Here is a 20086-nt window from a genome sequence, read left to right on the forward strand (position 1 = left end):
GAATGACTCATATTTATAATGATTGAGTATCCTGTGATTACCTTTTGCAAATTTCAGACAAGCAAAATCAGTGGGGAAACTAAATTTGCTTAACAACCAGATTACTAACTTAACAAATGGAGTGCTTCATTTAATAATTGTGGCAAGAAAGATAGCAAAATGGGGCAAAACTCACTTAACAAGTGCCTCGCTTAGCAACCTAAGTTTTGGACACAGTTGTGGTTGTAACCTGTTTGCCATGTAAATCTTATTGGTAGATGTGAATTTTTTGCGTCATCTCATTGGTTCCCAAGAACAGCACTTAGTTTATTGATTTGTGGAAGGAAGGAAAGAAGGAAAGAAGGGAGGGAGGGAGGATGGATTCCAATAGTCTTTGGAATAAGGGTTAAGGAAGTCAACAGAATAAAAATTTTAATGTATTTATTTTTATTCCATGTGTATTATTTTTATGAACAATTCAAGCTGCAAACAATATTAATATTCCTTCTTCTTCCTATTTTCCTCACAAAAACAACCCTTTGAGGTGGATGTCAGGCCCAAACTCAGTCAGCTAGCTTTAATGCCTAAGAAGGACTAAACTCATGGTCTCCTAGTTTTTAGCCTGGTGCCTTAATCACTATACCTACTGGCTTTATTTCCACTAAGATATTTCAAAATTAAGAAATTAAGCTTGCTCAAATGTTACTATTTGTGTTGTTTCTTTCATATACAACAATATTGACATATTATACTGATCCACGTGTAATGCTGAATCAGAACCATTTAAAAATTATATGGCTAGCTTTTCTTATTGTATTAAACCAAAGTGATATCTGCGTTATATGTGGAAAAGAGCTATGGTTGGAATGCAGTATTGCAGGCTAATTCTGCCAGTGCTAGGAATTAGATTCTGGTCAGCTCAAGGTTGACTCAATTCTATCCTTCTAAGTTGGTAAAATGAGGACCCAGATTATTGCGGGAAATATAAACTGCTTAGATAGGACTGTAAAGCACTATGAAATGGTATATAAGTATTATATATAAGCTAATGCTAAAGGCATTTGGATTAATAAATTCTTTCAAACTGAACACTGTAATCTTCTCTGTATATCAAATCACACAGTAACCATATCACTAGCTAAAGTTGCTATCATGTTCAATGTCATTTTCTTCTGCATTAGATGTCTGTTTCAAAGCATAAGAAAACATTATCCATATGAAAATATTCACATAGCAAATTAGAGCCATGATTTTCATCCTAATAAAGTTATTTACAAATGGAAACTCTTTGTTTTCATTGGGGAGGTGCACAGTTAACTGCTTTTTCCATTGTTTTTGTAGTGCAGAATTTTCTTAAGAGCTATCTTTACATAAAACAATTATGGTTCTTGCCTCATTTTAAAAAAGAGACAAACAAAATCATTGTAAGATTTCTCCTAAATATTTATTGGTCAGTTTTTATGTTTCTATTATTCTATTCTGCTCCTTCCCAAGTTCCCATTTAATGGTCTTAATATTTTGCTAACTTCATAATATTCTAACCCTGTCTAAGAAACATATATTGTGATAAATGCAATATGTTATTAATTAATGCTTGGTTTAGGCTTTATTAGTTCTTTTATTGCCTTTTTTGGTTTGTGTTTTTATGTGAAATTGTTGTTTTCTTGCCTTTTCAAAGAAGCTCTTGCTTTTGCCTATGAGATCTTTTTTCCTAGACAGGGCATAGATGGTTGATTACTTTGCTTCTCATGACAGCTTTCAAGGTGTCTTATAACAGTTTTTGTTGAGTTCCCTTTGGTGTCATTCATTTGATAAACATTTTTAATCTCATCCACCAATGTCTCGCAAATCATCAAGGCTTTAAGGAGTTTGTTATTAACTTTGTGGAGGTTCCAGAATATTCTTCCCTTGTGAAAAGCAAAGCTGTTGACTTCTGATCAGAAATAAAAATAAACTTACTTGTAGACTAAGAACTTTTCTATCTCATCAATCAGAGCCTGCCCTTAAACACATTTTATCCTATAGAGAACGTGCTATACACGCGATTTTTCATATGCACAAATTAATGACAGGAAGGTAAAGAAGGTGAGCTGTTAGGTGTTATTTTCTCCACCACTCTCTAAAATATGAAGTGGCTAGGATGATGATGATGATGATGATGATGATGATGATGAAGAAGAAGAAGAAGAAGAAGAAGAAGAAGAAGAAGAAGAAGAAGAAGAAGAAGAAGAAGAAGAAGAAGTGTGTGTGTGTCCATGTGCATGCATGCTAAATGTGTGCAAATTTACTTTGGAATCTTGAACACCTGGAAACAGAGGGCCTTAAAGGTCCGGAGTAAGTTCCAACATCTGATTTTTAGTTTCATTTATATCTCTTCAGAATTGTACATAAAAGTATTAAACCAAAAACTATTTCTGCAGATGTGTATTCTCTTCTTTGATAAATTTGTACTTGGATAATAATATTAAATTTCTCAACTTTTATACCCTCATTTATTTTCATCATAGCTGGGAATTACATGAAGGGCCACCCAAAACCTCTTTTAAGATGTTGTCTTCTAAGAAAGAATATTTTTAAATATAAGCCAACCAAAAGCAAACAAAAACAAAATCCAAAATTGCATCTAAAATGTTTAAACAATGATTATGTGTTATCAAATCAGGATTGACTCTTAGCATGCACAAAAGGTAGATTTTTCTCCATAACAATCTGTTGTCCTATGGTACACCCATTGTCACTATTTTCTTAATATGGATCACAACTGGACCTTAAGGAAATCGTGCTACTTCAGTTTTTCCTCCTGTCTCCTGTACTTGATTCTTGGTATTACACCAGGACAACATTGTTTGAATCCTCCTTTATAAAATTAAACAAATGGGGCAAAGAGATTGCATAATAAAAATCTCATATGGAAGATCACTTAGTCCAAGGGTGTCAAATGTGAGTCATCATGGTGGTGGCATGTGACTCCCACCCTTTGCTAAATTGAGCGGGGCCAGCATGTAATGCATCGGGCCTATGGGCTGTGAGTTTGACACTCCTGGCTTAGACTATCATAGTTGTTTAGAACTTTAAAAAGTGGAGAGTAGTGCCAATCTTTTTAAAAAATTCTAAATCAAATTATTTTTAAATTATTGCAATGCTGTGATTCCTATAACCAAAGGCATGTTATAAGAAGCATGTTTTTTTTTAACAAGGGTTGGCCCTATGAAATGAGTGATAAATCCAGATGTAGAAAGAAATCTCATTAGAGTGGGGTTCTCAAATACTTCTTATAAAATAAGTTTTCATTTTTGGTAATTTGCCATATTAGTGACATGGAAAGAGAGTTGCTCTAGTTATATAAAGCTTTCACTTATTTCTTTTGCAAAATGCATACGTTTCATTTAAACATATTTTCTCCTGATAGCCACAAAAAGCAAATTAAGACATTGCAATCAACAGAACATTTTTTTACTACCTCTTTTTTATTTTTATTGAAAATTTTTGAAAAAAAAAGGCTTTTACAAATATTTACCTCCCCTCCCCCACTCTCCCCACCCGAACCCAACTCCCCCAACCTTCCCCGACGACTTCCCAGAACAAATACAGGGTATAAATCTTTAACAAAGGTGTTCTAAAATAAACTTTAAAAAAAGTTAATATCATCTTTCATTTGAGCTTTAACTCCACTTTTGTTAGGCTAACTCTAAACAGATTATATCATTCCTTGCTTCTTCAGTCATAAACTATCTGCAATGTGCTCTACATGGGGCAGCCCTTGAAGAGTATTCGGAGACTTCAACTTGTCCAGAATGCAGCCGCGCGAGCGATTGTGGGTGCACCTCGGTACACCCACGTTACACCTATCCTCCGCGAGCTGCACTGGCTACCGATCGGTCTCCGGATACGCTTCAAAGTGCTAGTCGTAACTTATAAAGCCCTTCATGGTATTGGACCTGGGTACTTGAGAGACCACCTGCTGCCAATTACCTCCCAAAGACCCATTAGATCACACAGAGTCGGCCTCCTCCTGGTTCCGTCCACCAGCCAATGCCACCTGGCTACTACCTGGGGGAGGGCCTTCTCTGTGGCAGCTCCGGCCCTTTGGAACAAACTCCCCGCGGAGATTCGGACCCTCACCTCTCTCCAGGCCTTCCGGAAAGCCGTCAAAACCTCGCTGTGCCGGCAGGCCTGGGGTTGATGAGTTCCCCTCCCCTCTCGACTTGTATGGTTGTATGATTCTTGTTTTTTTTTTTTTTTTTTTTTTTTTGAGAACTTTTTTATTTTTCTTTAAAAAAAAAAAACACAAATAAGTCATCATTTGTCAATCATTAAGACATTGAAGTACAATTTTTTTTTTGTTGTGTATACCCCTCCCTCCCTCCACCCCCCCATCCCCCCTCCTCCTTCCCCCCCCCGACTTCCCAGAACCCGTACACGGTATGGATTTTTAACTAACACAGTCTAAAATCTATTGAGAAAAAAGAAATAAAGAAATTAATGACATTCTAGATTGAACTTAGCTTCTTCTTACTGAACTGACTTTTAACAGTTTAAATCATTTCTGATCTTAAGCATAGGCTAACTGGAATTTCTTAGTCCCGTATTTATTTTGTATATAGTCAATCCATTTTTTCCAGTCTCGTTTATATCTCTCATTTGAATAATCTTTGAGATATGCCGATATTTTAGCCATTTCAGCTAAGTTTGTTACTTTCAATGTCCATTCTTGGATTGTAGGCAAATCTTCCTTCTTCCAATATTGCGCCACCAACAATCTTGCTGCAGTTATCAGGTGCAAAATCAAATTGGTCTCTACCACTGTAAAATCAGTACATATACCTAGTAAAAATAACTGAGGAATAAACTTTATCCTTCTTTTAAAAATATTTTGCATGACCCACCATATTTTTATCCAAAATGCCTTAACCTTTTGGCAGGTCCACCATATATGATAATATGTAGCATCGAGAGAACCACACCTCCAACATTTAGGCTGTACATTCGGATACATAGAAGCCAACTTTTTAGGATCTAAATGCCATCTGTAGAACATCTTGTAAAAATTTTCTCTCAGATTTTGAGCTTGTGTAAATTTCACATTTCTTACCCAAATTCTTTCCCATGTATCCAACATTATTGGTTCCTCAATATTTTGAGCCCATTTTATCATACAATCTTTAACTAATTCTGTTTCCGAATCCATCTGTATTAATACATTATATATCCTCTTTATATGCATTAAGCTTTGATCTCTTATTTGTTTAAACAGATTATCCTCAACTTGAATAAAACCAATTTTTTGATCTATTTTCCACCTAGCCTGTAATTGCCCATACTGGAACCATGTTTGAACTACCTTCTCCTCTTTTAATACCTCTAAAGATTTTAATTGTAATACCCCCCTTTCCGAGGTAAGAAGCTGTCTGTAAGTAAATCTGTCCTGTTTTTGTGCTGTATTCATATTTTCAATTGCATGTCTAGGAATTGCCCACATGGGTATCTTGTCATTTAATTTATATTGGTATTTCTTCCAAACCCGCAGTAAAGCATTTCTTAAAATATGACTTTTAAAGTTCTTATCCAATTTTTTGTTGAATAACAGGTAAGCGTGCCAACCAAATACCAGATCGTGTCCCTCAATGTTCAATATTCTATCATTGGTTAAATGAATCCAATCACTAATTACAGATAATGCCACTGCATCATAGTATAGTTTTAAATTAGGTAGTTTCAGTCCTCCTCTCTCACGTACATCTTGCATTATTTTCATCTTTACCCTCGGCTTCTTTCCTGCCCACACAAATTTGTTGATACCCTTCTGCCATTCTAAAAGGTTCGCATCTTTTTTAAGTATAGGTAACATTTGGAAAAGAAATAAAAATTTTGGTAAAATGTTCATTTTCACTGCCGCTATCCTGCCCAGCAAAGATAAGTGCAATTTCTCCCATTTTTTCATCTCTGTCTGTATGCTATGCCAAAGTGGTTCATAATTATGCTTATATAACTTCCCATTTGAAATTAAAATGTTAACTCCAAGATATTTGACTTTTTTAACTACCTCACATCCTAGCATCACTCCTAATTCTTCCTTTTGTTTAATATTCATATTTATAGCTAATGTTTTGGTTTTTCCTAAGTTTATTTTAAAGCCAGACACTTGACCATATTGATTAATCGTATTCATTAAAACCATACTGGATTCCTGCGGTTGTTCCAATATTATGACCAAATCATCCGCAAAAGCGCGGACTCTATATTCTTGCTGCCTAATCTTGATCCCTTTTAAGCCATCCAAGCCCCGTATTTTATTCAACAATACTTCCAAAGTTATAATAAACAATAATGGGGACAAAGGACAACCCTGTCTTGTACCTTTTCCAATTTGAATAGAGTCTGTTAAACTTCCATTGATTATGATTTGTGCTGTTTGCTGTTGGTATATTGCTTTAATTGACTGTAAAAAATTATCTCCTATCTGCATTTTTTGCAATATCTTCAGCAGAAATTGCCAGTTAACTCGATCAAAGGCCTTCTCAGCATCCAAAAATATAAACGCAGCAGGGATCTGGTTGTTCTTTCCCAAATATTCTAATGCATTAATAATTAATCTAACATTACTTTTCATCTGTCTCCCTTGTATAAAACCTGTTTGGTCCGTATGTATCAATTGTTGAATGACCAACATTAATCTATTTGCTAATATTTTAGTAAAAATTTTATAATCTACATTCAGTAATGAAATGGGTCTATAATTTTTGGGTTGAGTAGTATCTTGATCTTCTTTGGGTATCAAAGATATAAACGCTGTCTTCCAAGATGGAGGGACTTTACCTTCCGTTTGAATCATATTAAATAATTCTCTAAGAGGTTCTACCATTTCTAACTGTAAGTTTTTATAGTAAACCGCTGTCAAGCCATCTGTACCTGGTGCTTTCCCTGGCTTTAATTGCTTAATTACCTGCAGGATTTCCCCCGAGGTTATTGGTTGATTCAATTTTTGCCTGTGTTCTTCTCTAACTGAAGGTATTTTCTCCTTGTCTAAATATTTGTCTATGTCTAAACCATTAATTTTATCCCCTTTATACAGTTCTGTAAAAAATTCCCAGAAAGCCTTTTGAATCTCTTCCTGTTGGAACACCTCCTTCCCTCTGTAAATCAGTTTAGATATATTTCGAGTTTTCCTTTTTTTCCTAATCTGATAAGCTAACCATCTGCCAGGTTTGTTTGCATTACAAAAAGTATTGTGTTTTGCATATAATAAATTAGTAGCTACCTGGTCAGAGATCAACATGTCAAATTGAGATTTTAATATGTTAATAGTTTCCTTAACCTTTGTATCGTCTGGTTTCCTTGTTAACTCCAGCTCTTTTCTCTTAATTTCCTCTTCCAGTTCTGTTCGTTTTAACCCTTGCTTATTTCTATGTGTTTTATTTATATTCATCAAAACTCCTCTCATATACGCTTTGCTTGCATCCCATACAAATTCCATAGATGTACCCTTATTCATATTCAAAACAAAATATTCAGATAGTAATTTTTTACAATCATTAATATAGTTTTCATATCTAAATAAATTTTCATTCAGTCTCCAAAACCTTCTTGCCTGCACTACCCTTCCCAACTCCATCCAAACTGGGTTATGGTCCGAAAGGACTCTAGCTGCAATCTTTGTTTTCTTGACCCTAGAAAGCAAATCATTAGTGGTTAGAATAAAATCAATCCTTGAAAGGGATTGATGCCTGTCCGAGAAGAAAGTGAAGTCATATTCCTCTGCATTTCTTTCTCGCCAGATATCTCTCAATTCAAAATCATCCATAATGTCAAAGAAGGATTTGGGTAACTTTGCTCGCATCTTGGTATTTAGGCGGGAAATCTTCTTATCTCTCTTAGTGTCTATCACTCCATTCCAGTCACCCAATAGTATACAGGAACTATAGTCCCACTGTACTAATTTAGCATGAAGATTTCTATAGAATCTATCTTGCTGTTGATTGGGTGCATAAATTCCCAAAAGTAATGTCTTTTTCCCTTCTAAGATCAAGTCTAAAGCAATATATCTTCCGAAGAGATCTGCTTCTATTAATTCAGCTTTCATATCTTTTCTTAAGTATACAACTATACCATTCTTCTTTTCCATAGCAGAAGCTGCAAAATGTTGACCAAGTTTTGAGTTGATCAAATATTTTTGATCAGTTGACTTGATATGAGTTTCTTGCAAACAAATTACATCGTTCTTAAACTGTTTAAGATAATGAAATATTTTCTTCCTCTTCTGTGGAGAGTTCAGTCCGTTGACATTCCATGTTAAAATCTTAGTTGTCATCTTTGGTTGGTTGAAGCATTTTTAGAGCTTCCTGCACGGCCTGTTTAACCTTAGGTTTAGCTCCTCCCACTGCTTCCAGATTTGTTGTTGTAGTTCCTTGATCGATGGCCGATAATTGTTGATACTGTTGCTTCTTAGCTTGTTTCTCCATACGTCTAGTAGTCATGCGGCTAGGTCTTGGTTCCATAGCACCTTGCACTTCTAGAGAAGAGAGATGCTCCATCTTGTCTGGTGGTTGTGTAGTTTGCTGTCTATCCTGTCCTTCTTGTGGTCTTTCTCTAGGTCCAGATGGTGCAGGGTGTCCGGCCTTCAATATATTATAATAAAAATCTCGGGCTTTCCATACAGAGTTGAGGCGGTACCTTTGCTTATCAAATGTAAATATGATGCCGAATGGTGCATCCCATCTATACTGTATCTGACGGTTTCTGAGTTCTTCGACCAAAAAAGCGTAGTCTCTTCTGGCTCTTAACATTTGAGGTGGTATCTCTTTCAAAACAGCCAGGTCTTGACCGCCAATTTGAAGCTTAGTGTTATAAGACGCTTGCAGTACCATATTTCTGAACTCTCTTGTAGTAAAATATATAACGATGTCTCGAGGAAGCTGCTTCTGCTTTGCCAGCCAGGAGTTAACGCGGTAAGCTTTGTCAATTTGCCAGCCTTGGTTGGTCCCTGGTCTTCCCATCAGGCGGTCAAAAGCTTCCGATAGGATCTGTTTCAGGTTCTCCTGTTTCTCCTCACGCAGCCCCCTTACTCTTAATGCAAGCTCCATTTGTCGGTACTGTATCATAATAATTTCTTTTTCAGCATTTTCCACTTTTTGTTCCACCACCTCTGTTTTCAATGTCAAGTTAGCATTGGCATCATTAAGAACCTCTAGAGTATCTTCCACTCCAGAAATATGTTCTGTTAATACAGTTACAAGACTCAGCATGTCGTCTCTAATTTTATCAACCTTAGCCTCAAATTTCTCATACAACTCCTGTTTAAGTCCTTTTATTTCACTTTTAATTTCACTTTTAATTTCTTCTTTCATTTCTTTTATTTCCTCTTTTCTCTCCTCTCTATTATCTCTAAATTTATCTTCCATTTTAATTGTCTGTGCATTAAGAGCCTCGCTTAGATTACTCAGAAAAAATTCTTTCGTTAACACATCCCCAGCAGGGGGCGTAGGAAGCGGAGGCTGCAGCTTTGTGCCAGGCACTGAGGGTGTGCCCCTGGAAGTAGAGGGTGAAGACTTCAAGTTAATATTTGGTTTAGAGGCCATTTCAAAATTTGTCTGCCTGCAGTTAATAAAACTCTATCACCTAAATGTGCAGCTTTAAGTAAAGAGGCTTTTATTTTGAAGTTTAAGGCTTGGCAGAACTTTCAGTGAGTAAACATTGTAACAAGACCGTTCAACAGATTCATCACCATTTAACTTCCAAATAACAAAGTTAATGAAGGAGTAAAATTCTTCTATTGTGAAACCAAAACATTTGATAAGCTATCTCTTTTGTTTTGAATTCTTTTGAAGTCTTGTGAGGATTAGCAAAAAGTGTTCGTTATTACCGGAGAAACCAGCCTGCTCGGCGCCATTTTAAAAGCCTCTGAGTAAATAATTTTTCGGAGGAGAAAAAGAGAAGAAACTAAAATGTTGATAAGCAATTATTGTCCTCGCAGTAAACGGATTCAGCTCGTGATAAGATTAAATCAAACAAAACTTAGAGCAGAGTGGGAGAGACCTACTTTGTCCTGCACAAGGCAGTTTGAAGTTCCCAGCACGGACAGCCGTTCTGCCTTGGGCTCGCCCCCCTTTCCTTGCAAGCACAAAAGCTGCAAAAATCGAAGAGCATTTGCCAGCAAAACAGTTTCTTCTTTCCCTCTTGCCTGAAGGATAAGAAAACCTGATAAGACGTCAGATGGAAGATCCTCTAAACAGGTACGTAGCCAGGAATTCGGAGGCAGCTGATTTTTTGCTGCCTTCACCAGTAGGCTCCTCCCAGGAAGTCCCGATTCTTGTTTGTTTTAATCACGTGTATTGTGTTTTATGTTCCCTTTTCCCCCTTTGAGTTGTTCGCCATCCTGAGTCCCTCCCGGAGAAGGGTGGCATACAAATAATCTAATCTTAATCTTAATTTCTTAGTCCCGAATTTATTTTGAATATAGTCAATCCATCTTCTCCACTCCAGTTTATATTTCTCATTTGAATGGTCTTTGAGATATGCTGATATTTTAGCCATCTCTGCTAAGTTTGAAACTTTTAATATCCATTCTTGAATAGTAGGCAAATCTTCCTTCTTCCACTATTGCGCCACCAACAGTCTTGCTGCCGTTATTAAATGCAAATCAAGTTAGTCTCTATAACAGTACAATCAGTAGTTATACCTGGAATAACTGAGGGGTAAACTTTATCCTTTTTTAAAGAACATTTTGCATAATCTACCATATTTTTATGCAAAATGCTTTAACCTTTTTACAACTCCATCATATGGTAATATGTAGCATCAACACAATCACATCTCCAGCATTTAGGTTGTAAATTCGGATACATACAGGCCAGTTTTTTAGGATCTAAATGCCATCTATAAAACATCTTATAAAAATTCTCTCTCAAATTTTGGGCTTGTGTGAATTTTACATTTCTTACCCATATATCTTTTCCCATGTATCCAACATTATTGGTTCTTCAAAAATTTGTGCCCACTTCATCATACAGTCTTTAACTAATTCTGTTTCCGAATCCATTTCTATTAATACATTGTATAACCTTTTTATATACATTTGACTTTGATCCCTAATTTGTTTTAGTAGATTATCCTCATTTTGCGTAAAACCAATTTTTTGATCTTTTTTCCATCTGGCCTGTAATTGCCCATACTGAAACCATGTTTGAATTACCTTTTCCTCTTTTAGTACATTCAAGGTTTTTAGTTGTAATACACCTCTATCTAAAGTGAGAAGCTGTCTGTATGTGGTTACATCCTGTTTTTGTACTATATTTATGTTCTCTATTGCATGTCTGGGAATTGCCCACATAGGTATCTTGCCATTTAGTTTATGTTGATATTTTTTCCAGACCCGCAATAGAGCATTCCTTAAAATATGACTTTTAAAGTTCTTATCCACCTTCTTGTCATATAGCAGATAAGCATGCCAACCATATACCAAATCATGCCCTTCAATATTAAGTATTCTATCATCTGTTGAGTTAATCCAATCACTGATTAGTGATAAAACTACTGCTTCATAATATAATTTTAGATTTGGCAATTTCAAACCTCCTCTCTCACGTACATCTTGCATTATTTTAAGTTTTATTCTCGGCTTTTTCCCTGCCCAAACAAATTTGTTTATACCCATCTGCCATTCTAGCAAGTTTGCATCTTTTTTAAGTATTGGTATCATCTGAAAAAGAAATAAAAATTTAGGCAAGACATTCATTTTCACTGCTGCTATTCTTCCCAACAAAGATAATTGTAATTTTTTCCAATTTTTCATCTCTGTCTGTATACTATGTCATAATGGCTCAAAATTGTATTTATATACTTTCCCGTTTGAGGTTGAAATGTAGACTCCTAGATATTTAACCTTTTTAACTATTTCACATCCTGTCATTTTTTCTAAGTCTTCCCTTTGATTAGTGTTCATGTTTTTAACTAGCATCTTTGTTTTTCCTGGGTTTATTTTAAATCCAGATACTTGTCCATATTGATTAATCATATTCATTAAAACCTTGATAGATTTCTCTGGTTGGGTTAATGTTATAACCAAATTGTCTGCAAACGCATGTAGTCTATGTTCTTGATGCCTGATCTTGATTCCCTGTAAATCATCTGACCCCCGTATTTTATTCAGCAATAATTCCAGGGTTATAATAAACAATAATGGTGATAGGGGACATCCCTGTCTCGTACCTTTCTCGATTTTAAATAGGTCTGTTAAACTTCCATTGACTATAATTTGTCCTATGAGTTCTTGATATATTGCTTTAATTGATTGTAAAAAATACTCTCCTATTTGCATCTTTTGCATTATTTTCAATAAAAATTGCCAATTCACTCGATCAAAAGCTTTCTTGGCATCTAAGAATATAAGCGCTGTGGGGATTTGATTATTCTTTCCCAAGTATTCCAGTATATTAACAATTTGTCTTACATTACTTCTCATTTGTCTCCCTTGTATAAAACCGATTTGATCATTATGAATCAATTGCTGAACAACCAACATTAACCTATTCACTAATATTTTTGTAAAAAAATTATAATCTATATTAAGTAATGATATAGGTCTGTAATTTTTTGGTTGACTAACATCTTGATCTTCTTTAGGTATCAGGGATATGAAAGCTGTCTTCCAAGATGGGGGTACCTTCCCTTCCATTTGGATTTTATTAAATAATTCCTTAAGGGGTTCTACCATTTCTAATTGTACATTTTTGTAATAAGCTGCTTTCAAACCATCTGTACCCGGTGCTTTCCTTGCCTTTAGCTGTTTAATTACCTGGAGGATTTCCCCCACGGTTATTGGTTGATTCAATCTTTCCCTCTGCTCGTCCTTAACTATAGGTATGTTTTCTTTGTCCAGGTATCTATCTATATCTAGACCTTGTATTTTGTCACTCATGTACAATCCTGTAAAGTAAGTAACTTCCAGGAACGGCGAAGGGGTCACCCGCCCGCCCGCGCTCCTTACCGGTCTTTGAAGGCTTCTGCACTTCCACGCAGGCGCATGGCACATGCAGCACCTGCGCGATTCTCCGCGAGCAGCTGGAGCATCGCACAGGCGCTAAGATGCATGCGTGAACTGCGTGCGTGCACGAGGACACTGCCGGCCCTGTTCCAACCGAACCGGTTGGAACAGGATTAGCAACCCACCCCTGAAAGGTATGCATCCCCACACACACACATGCCTTAAGTATTATCCATATTAATATGCATCTCCTTTGTGACTCAAGACTTTTACCATAACATTGGTAGAAATGGACAAGTCTGAAATATAACTAGATTCTATTCCACACCATGAGAATTGTCAGTCCATTGAGCTGAAATGAATTCTTCAACATCTCAGGGCTCCAAGTGTAAGCATATAGAAATCTCTTCTGTTGTACCTAGATCCAAGCTGACTGCTTAGAAACAGCTTGTGTTAGTAGCAGTAAAAAGTGCACAGCTTCATTTCAATCTACTACTGTATATCAAATTAAATATATATTTAATTAGCACTTTGTGAAAACAGCAACTAGATTTCTTACAGTGCTTGCTAGGGCAGGAATCTCTGATGAACTTGTAGAAGGGTTGGAACCTTAGCAAATACTGAATTATGCTAGTTCTGGTTTTGCTGTGTGGTAAGGTTGATGCCAGAGGAGAACTCTGCTCAAAACATACCTTAGACTCAAGTATAACCAAAGTAACAAAGACTATCTGGTGGGAATAATGCTGGAGAGTATAGTTTTGTGTTAGGTTATTGATTTCCTGATATCTGAGGAGAGTGATAGGCTATGAATTAGGGTACCAACTAAACATGGCAAAGAAAATCCTGAAGAAAGACATTAATGTAAACTGGGAGGAGCAGTGAACAAATTATTTACATTTATTTATTGTCTTGAATTCCAAGCATGTATATCTGCTCCTTTTTGAATCTGTTTTGCCATAGGATTCTATGGTATATATTTGCAACATTATGTCATACTAAAACCTAATATTTTAGGTTTGTTTACTGTCAAACTGAGTATAGCAGACTTTTTTTTTCATGACAGCAAGGTTTGTACAGAATTTTAGTAAAGGGTCTTAGCTGAAGTAACTGGAACCAAAGACTAAAAGAGATTTTGAAACATTTCCAGCTATGACTTATTTTGACACCCATGTTCCTTCTTCAAAGGTATTTATAATCTGCCTCACATCAACCAATTTCATTGTATTTATTTTGTACAATGACAATAAAGACTATATTAATGTAACCTAAGTTTGCATAACCACCCTTTCCACCCTCCTGTGCCTCGGACATACATAAATTTGACTACCCTGTGCATTGAGATAAAGTGAGCTGCAGTTCACATAAGCTTTGGCACTTGAAATGTACTCTAAGATGCCTCCAGATTTTTCACCATCATAAATGAACTTTGCTTTCTTCCTACAGTGGAAATGTCTTGTGCATCTGCACCTACAACTCTAGAACTTTGCCAGATATATCAGGTGTATAACTTTGATGAAGAATTCTAGTAGTGAGCAATTAATAAAGGAAATGTGTATGTATGTTTGTATGTTTGTATATATGTATGTATGTATGTATGTATGTATGTATGTATGTATGTATGTATGTATTTGCTTATTTATTTTTATTTATTTATTTGCAGTATGTATATATATACCCTGAAAATAAGACCTCCCCCAGATAATAAGCCCAATGGGCTTTTGAGCGCATGCTCTAAAATAGCCCTCCCCTCAAAAATAAGGCCTCCCTGAAAATATTGCAACACAGCAGCAGCCATGAGGTGACCATGCCTCCTGCACCTCAAAAATAATAAGAAAATAAGGCCAAGTGCTTATTTAGGGGGTGAAAAAAAATAAGACCCTGTCTTATTTTTGAGGAAGCACGGTGTGCATGTTTATCCACCTTTATTATTATTATAACTAATTCAAGACTATGAACATGCCTAATAATCTTCCAATGTTTCCCATAAAAACAACCCCATAAGGAGTCACTGAGAGACAATGACTGGCCAGTTGGCTTTCATGCCGAGCCTACATTACTCTGATTTATAGGTCAGCACCTAAATTGTCCATCAGACCAAATTGTTTCGTATTTGAATGATTCCATCTATTTAAAGCAGATTTATCCCTTCAAGCCAAAAATGCCTCAGCAAAATGGAGTTCTGGGAGGATCCTTCAGGCAAGCATTCTCCTTTGTGAAATGAAACTCTTCAAAATGATCAGACTTGAAAAAGACTGTCACTTTTCTGAATAGTTTTTCTGCTGAGTTTTTCTTCATAGCATTCTTAATATATGCAAATGCAAAGTGCCAGATTTTGACAGCACTTGATCTCTTAGTTAGCATTAAAAATCAGCTGTGTGTTTTGTTCAAATAGTTGCTGTGAAAGGGAACAGAGGGAAAATGGCAAGAGAATTATATTTGTGGTTACAACATCTTCCTCCCCCACCCAAGGTTTTTTTTTAAAAAAAATATGTTGATTACTAGCGAATTTCCTAATGAAGAATCCTTGAGTCATAACCTGCTGTGAAATTGGTATTTTAAAAGCTTTTACTGTGTCCACCTCATTGTGAGTCAAGAAACTCAAACAACTTTAACTCATTCCACAGCTGTCAAGAATCCTTCAGTCTTTGTTTCTTTTCCCAAAAGCACATAGCTGTAATTTATGCCTGTGAAAATAATCACCTCTAATTGCTTAATTCCCTGAGCTTTTTGAAATAATTAAGGTGAAATATTATTGAATTCTTTGAAAATCTTATTGGGTTTCCTGCTATTCTTATAAACTTAAATCAGTCACTAATACTTTTATAAAGTTTTTTTTACTCAATGTAAGATTTAAATAGAAAAAGGAAAGAACATCCTTTTCTGAAATTTCTCCCAAAAGACAGATGCTGAACATCCAATCTCATAACTTAATGTGCCTATGCTTACAAAGGCAACTTATAAAGCTTTATATATTACAATTTTCAGTAGAAAGCAGTAGAAGAAATATATTACTATAATACTCATCTTAAGAATGTATAGCCTGACTACCTAATCCCTATCCATAGGCAAAATGAGACATCTGCCTCAGATAGCAGAACTGGGGTGACATGAATTGAAATGGTGTTGCTAGTAGACTTTTGGAATAACATGACTACGATCTAAATATCTCTTTAATTATGAAACAAATTTGAATGCTTCTTATCTTTATCTATTTCTAGGCAAAACATTAGAAAACTTCAGTAACAGAGAAGACTCATTACCTTGAACTGGAAGAATAAGATGTTACTTTTCTTCATCTAATACTGCCCATAATCACATATTTCATCTTCACATTTTTTCCTGACAGCAACATTAGCAAAATAATAATAATAATCTTCTGGTATGGGGTTTTCCTCCAAACACATTGTGAAGTGGCTACAATATCTATATGCAATTGGCTCCTATGAACATCTTTCATTGTCCTTATGGGGGCTGAAGAACTAGAAAATAGTTTCTGAAAACTGTATGCTTTTGGATATTCTAAGAGGAGTTTGATAGAATAAGATATGTCTTTTCCTTGCTCCATTATGTCTCTTTAGTTCTTATTCAGAGCATCTACCTCATTTCACCAAATGTTTGCCTAGTGTTGCCAACTTGCTGAGCTTGCTTTGAGGATTGAGTGATGTTAAGGTTAAAGTTATAAGAACATGTCCTGGGATAAAAATTCATAAGTAAGTATTGCTTCAATCATATGTTTGTTTTTAAAGCTCTACTAGCCTTTTCATTGATTTCTGGCAACACTAATTATAAATCTTGAAATTAGGCTCAAACTATGACCAATGCAGATACCAAGGAACCTGATACTAATTGGATAAATGTCAGAAAGAATATAATAATGTAACTAAGAATACATTTAGATTTATAATATTTCATATATTCAATTCCTGGAAATATCCTGAAACAATTAAAAAATAGGGTATAACTTTAACAAATTCTGTGTTATCTTCACTATATTTCCTATGTATGACTCAGTTTTCTTGCTTCTTCATTGTACTTTACAATGTGTCAAAAATAACCATTCCTTCTTTAGTAAAGGTGACAAAGAAGAAGAGTTTCAAAAAGACCCATAACTCTCTACAAATAAAATGTATTTTGATATATCACACTCCCCCACTCCTTCAGATGCCCTTTTTATCATCTGTAACAGCAAATAATAGTGGCTGGGATTATGATATTCTATCTAGCAGCTTTATTATGGTGCCTTATATCAAAGCTATTTGCTAGTGTCTAAGCCTGTAAACCTGATATTCCTAGGAGAAAAAACACTCAGAGATTGCTGGCTACACTGTCTGAGGTTGTTGGAAATTGGAATGTATTTAGAAGACCGCAATGAAACATCTTAACAGAAAAACCAAGCTAGAAGACCACCAAGGATTCCATAGTTCAACACTCAGCTGCAGATATTCCTTCTACTGGACTTGTGTATAGCTCCAGTCCCTAACTAAAATGTTTATATGGAGACCACTGGATTTAGAAATGGCATGTTGACATCTTGAATGTCTGAAATATGTCAAAATGTTTTATCTGGAATATTTGGAAGAGGGCCCTCCTTTCTCTCCTGTTAAAAGACAGTTCTAAAAAGGAATCGTTTCCTTAAAATTGTACATGTTTTGCTACCATTTTTACTGAGCGTGGTCACAGCACTGTCTATTAAGATTGGCAGACCATTTGCAGCAGAAAGTCTACTTCTCTGCATTGTTATCTCCAAGCATGTGAAAGTTGCTATCAACAAGATGCATGACTAAATCTGCCTAATTGCCAAACAAGTGCCAAGAGACATATCCTTATATGAGCATTCCGCATAATACAGCAACAGGAGAAGTGATGAGATTTCATCCTACCTGTTGCACACCATCTCAAGTAGCTATCTGTCAGTACCAAAGAAATGGCCAGCTGCTAACATGGAATGCAGGAATACAGCTTAGTACTTTGTGGCCCACACTGATCAGGAGGGCCCAGACCAACCTTTTCCCCTGTGTTGGCTCAGGTTGTTCCTGAATGTGATCACTCTCTCTCTGTCTCTCCCTCCCTCCCCCCCATGCATCAGGCTGATATTCTGATTGTTATTTTGCTTGTGCATGCCTGTGTCTCTTTATCTTGTCCTTTTCTTCCTGGACTTAATGTATATAAGTGAATTAAGTAGGACAATGATTTATACCCTCCTCAAAAAAAGTGCATATAATCCATATAAATTCAACCTTGACTGCAGTAGTAGAAGCTTGGTCTGATAATAATTTAGCTGCTAACTACTAAACTACAGTCTGCCCTTGGAATTCTTATGCCTATTATTATTTGGGTACCTCTTTTTGTAGATGTGCTAGAGGGATAAAGACTTTAAACAGATACAGAAAATGTATATGAGAATAATAGGTTATAGGAACAAGGAACAGAAATTAGCTGGAACACACAAAGACATGACATAGTTTCTGTTTATCCTTCATGATTTTTACCCTCAGAACCTTATTTTTTTATTAAAGGCTGTTGAAAGTGCAAATAATATTTTTTCAACTTTATTATTGTTATTTCTTTCATTTTTCCATCCACAAACTGAAACAAATCATCATTACAGATGGACATGGAATCCATATGTATATTATGTGACCTATCCATTTGTATATGATTCAGAAAGTAACTCCAAAAAATTTATCTGCTTAATAAAACTGGTCTGGTGGATGAGCAGTTTTGAGTACCTCTAAAGGGATGCTGCAAAGGTATATTATCTTCCTTTGTTCCCACTGAGAAATACAATACCCGTACTCTTTATCTATATAATATCATGTTTTATTCCATGGATATCAATATACTTCTTTATGCCTACTTTTTATCTGCATGCCTTTGGAAGACATCAGTCAATCTTACAAAGATTCCAAATCTTGTAAGATAAACTTATGTTAATAGATGTTGAGAAATGTGAATTACTGTAAATCTGATCATGTCAATGCTTTATGTACGCCAGCTGCTCTATTCAATCCAATTCTTTTAGTAAATATTTTTTTAAAAGAATTTCACATTATTTTGCAGTGTCTTCATGCAATGCCTACATTTTACCTGCATTTTAGGTAACTGTTCCCAAATGCATTTTGCTATTCATTTCTCTAATGTATACTTTTTTTTCCTACATAATTTTCCTCCATTTTAAATACCTAGTGCAGGTATCTATAATATGTGTCTTTTTATGAGGAAAGCTTCTCCAATGCAAACTATATGTATAAATTCAAAACATTTATTATTACTTTTAGCACTGATTTCTATATAAAATACCTGAATAACATTTGTTTTCTCTGATCTTTTCTAGCCAAGAGTAATAGGCAGGAACTAATTGCTATGACAAACTTAGCAGAATGAGGAGAAGGTACAATTTAGCAAAATGTAACAAAATAACAAAACATAATACATATTTCTTTCACATGTCTAATAATCATAATATCACATCAGCAAATCATACTTCTTAACACTAACACTTAGACTTATATGCCACTTTACAGTGCTTTGTAGCCCTCTCTAAGCAGTTTGCAAAGTTAGCATATTGCCCCCAACAATTTGGGACATCGTTTTATCAAGCTTGGAAGACTTCAGCTGGGCAGGATCAATCTCCAGGCAGTAAGCTGAATTAGTTGTAATACTGCATTCTAACCACTGCATTACCATGGCCTCATTACTAGCATTGATGATGTTATCTAATTTGGGTAATGAAACATCTGCAAGAAAATAAGCAAGCTCAGAGAGCACCAAGGAACCCTCATAATATCAACTCAATTCAGGAACTACAAGGCCTAATATTAGAAATAAATTAGATAATATGCAAATTATCAGGAGTCCCATCCAGGTATTGATATTAATTTCTAATTTGTAGGTACACATTAGTTCAGTCTGGATCAGAACCAATACACATGAGAAGGAAGTCTTTTATATAAAAATAATTCATTTCTGTCATATGTATTCAGCCTTTTTAAAAACTAAAACTAAAAGAACCATGCCTATTTAAGTGGATAGAAAACTTTATTGTCACTTTGAATGTACACTAACCACCATACATTAAAATGAAATTTAAGTGGATTATTATTATAGTTTGCTGCAGTTAGCCAGATG

The sequence above is a fragment of the Thamnophis sirtalis genome, unplaced genomic scaffold (assembly GCF_051295495.1).
Source record: "Thamnophis sirtalis isolate CommonGarterSnake01/CBP01778 unplaced genomic scaffold, rThaSir2_p1.2 scaffold_4, whole genome shotgun sequence".
NCBI lineage: Eukaryota > Metazoa > Chordata > Lepidosauria > Squamata > Natricidae > Thamnophis > Thamnophis sirtalis.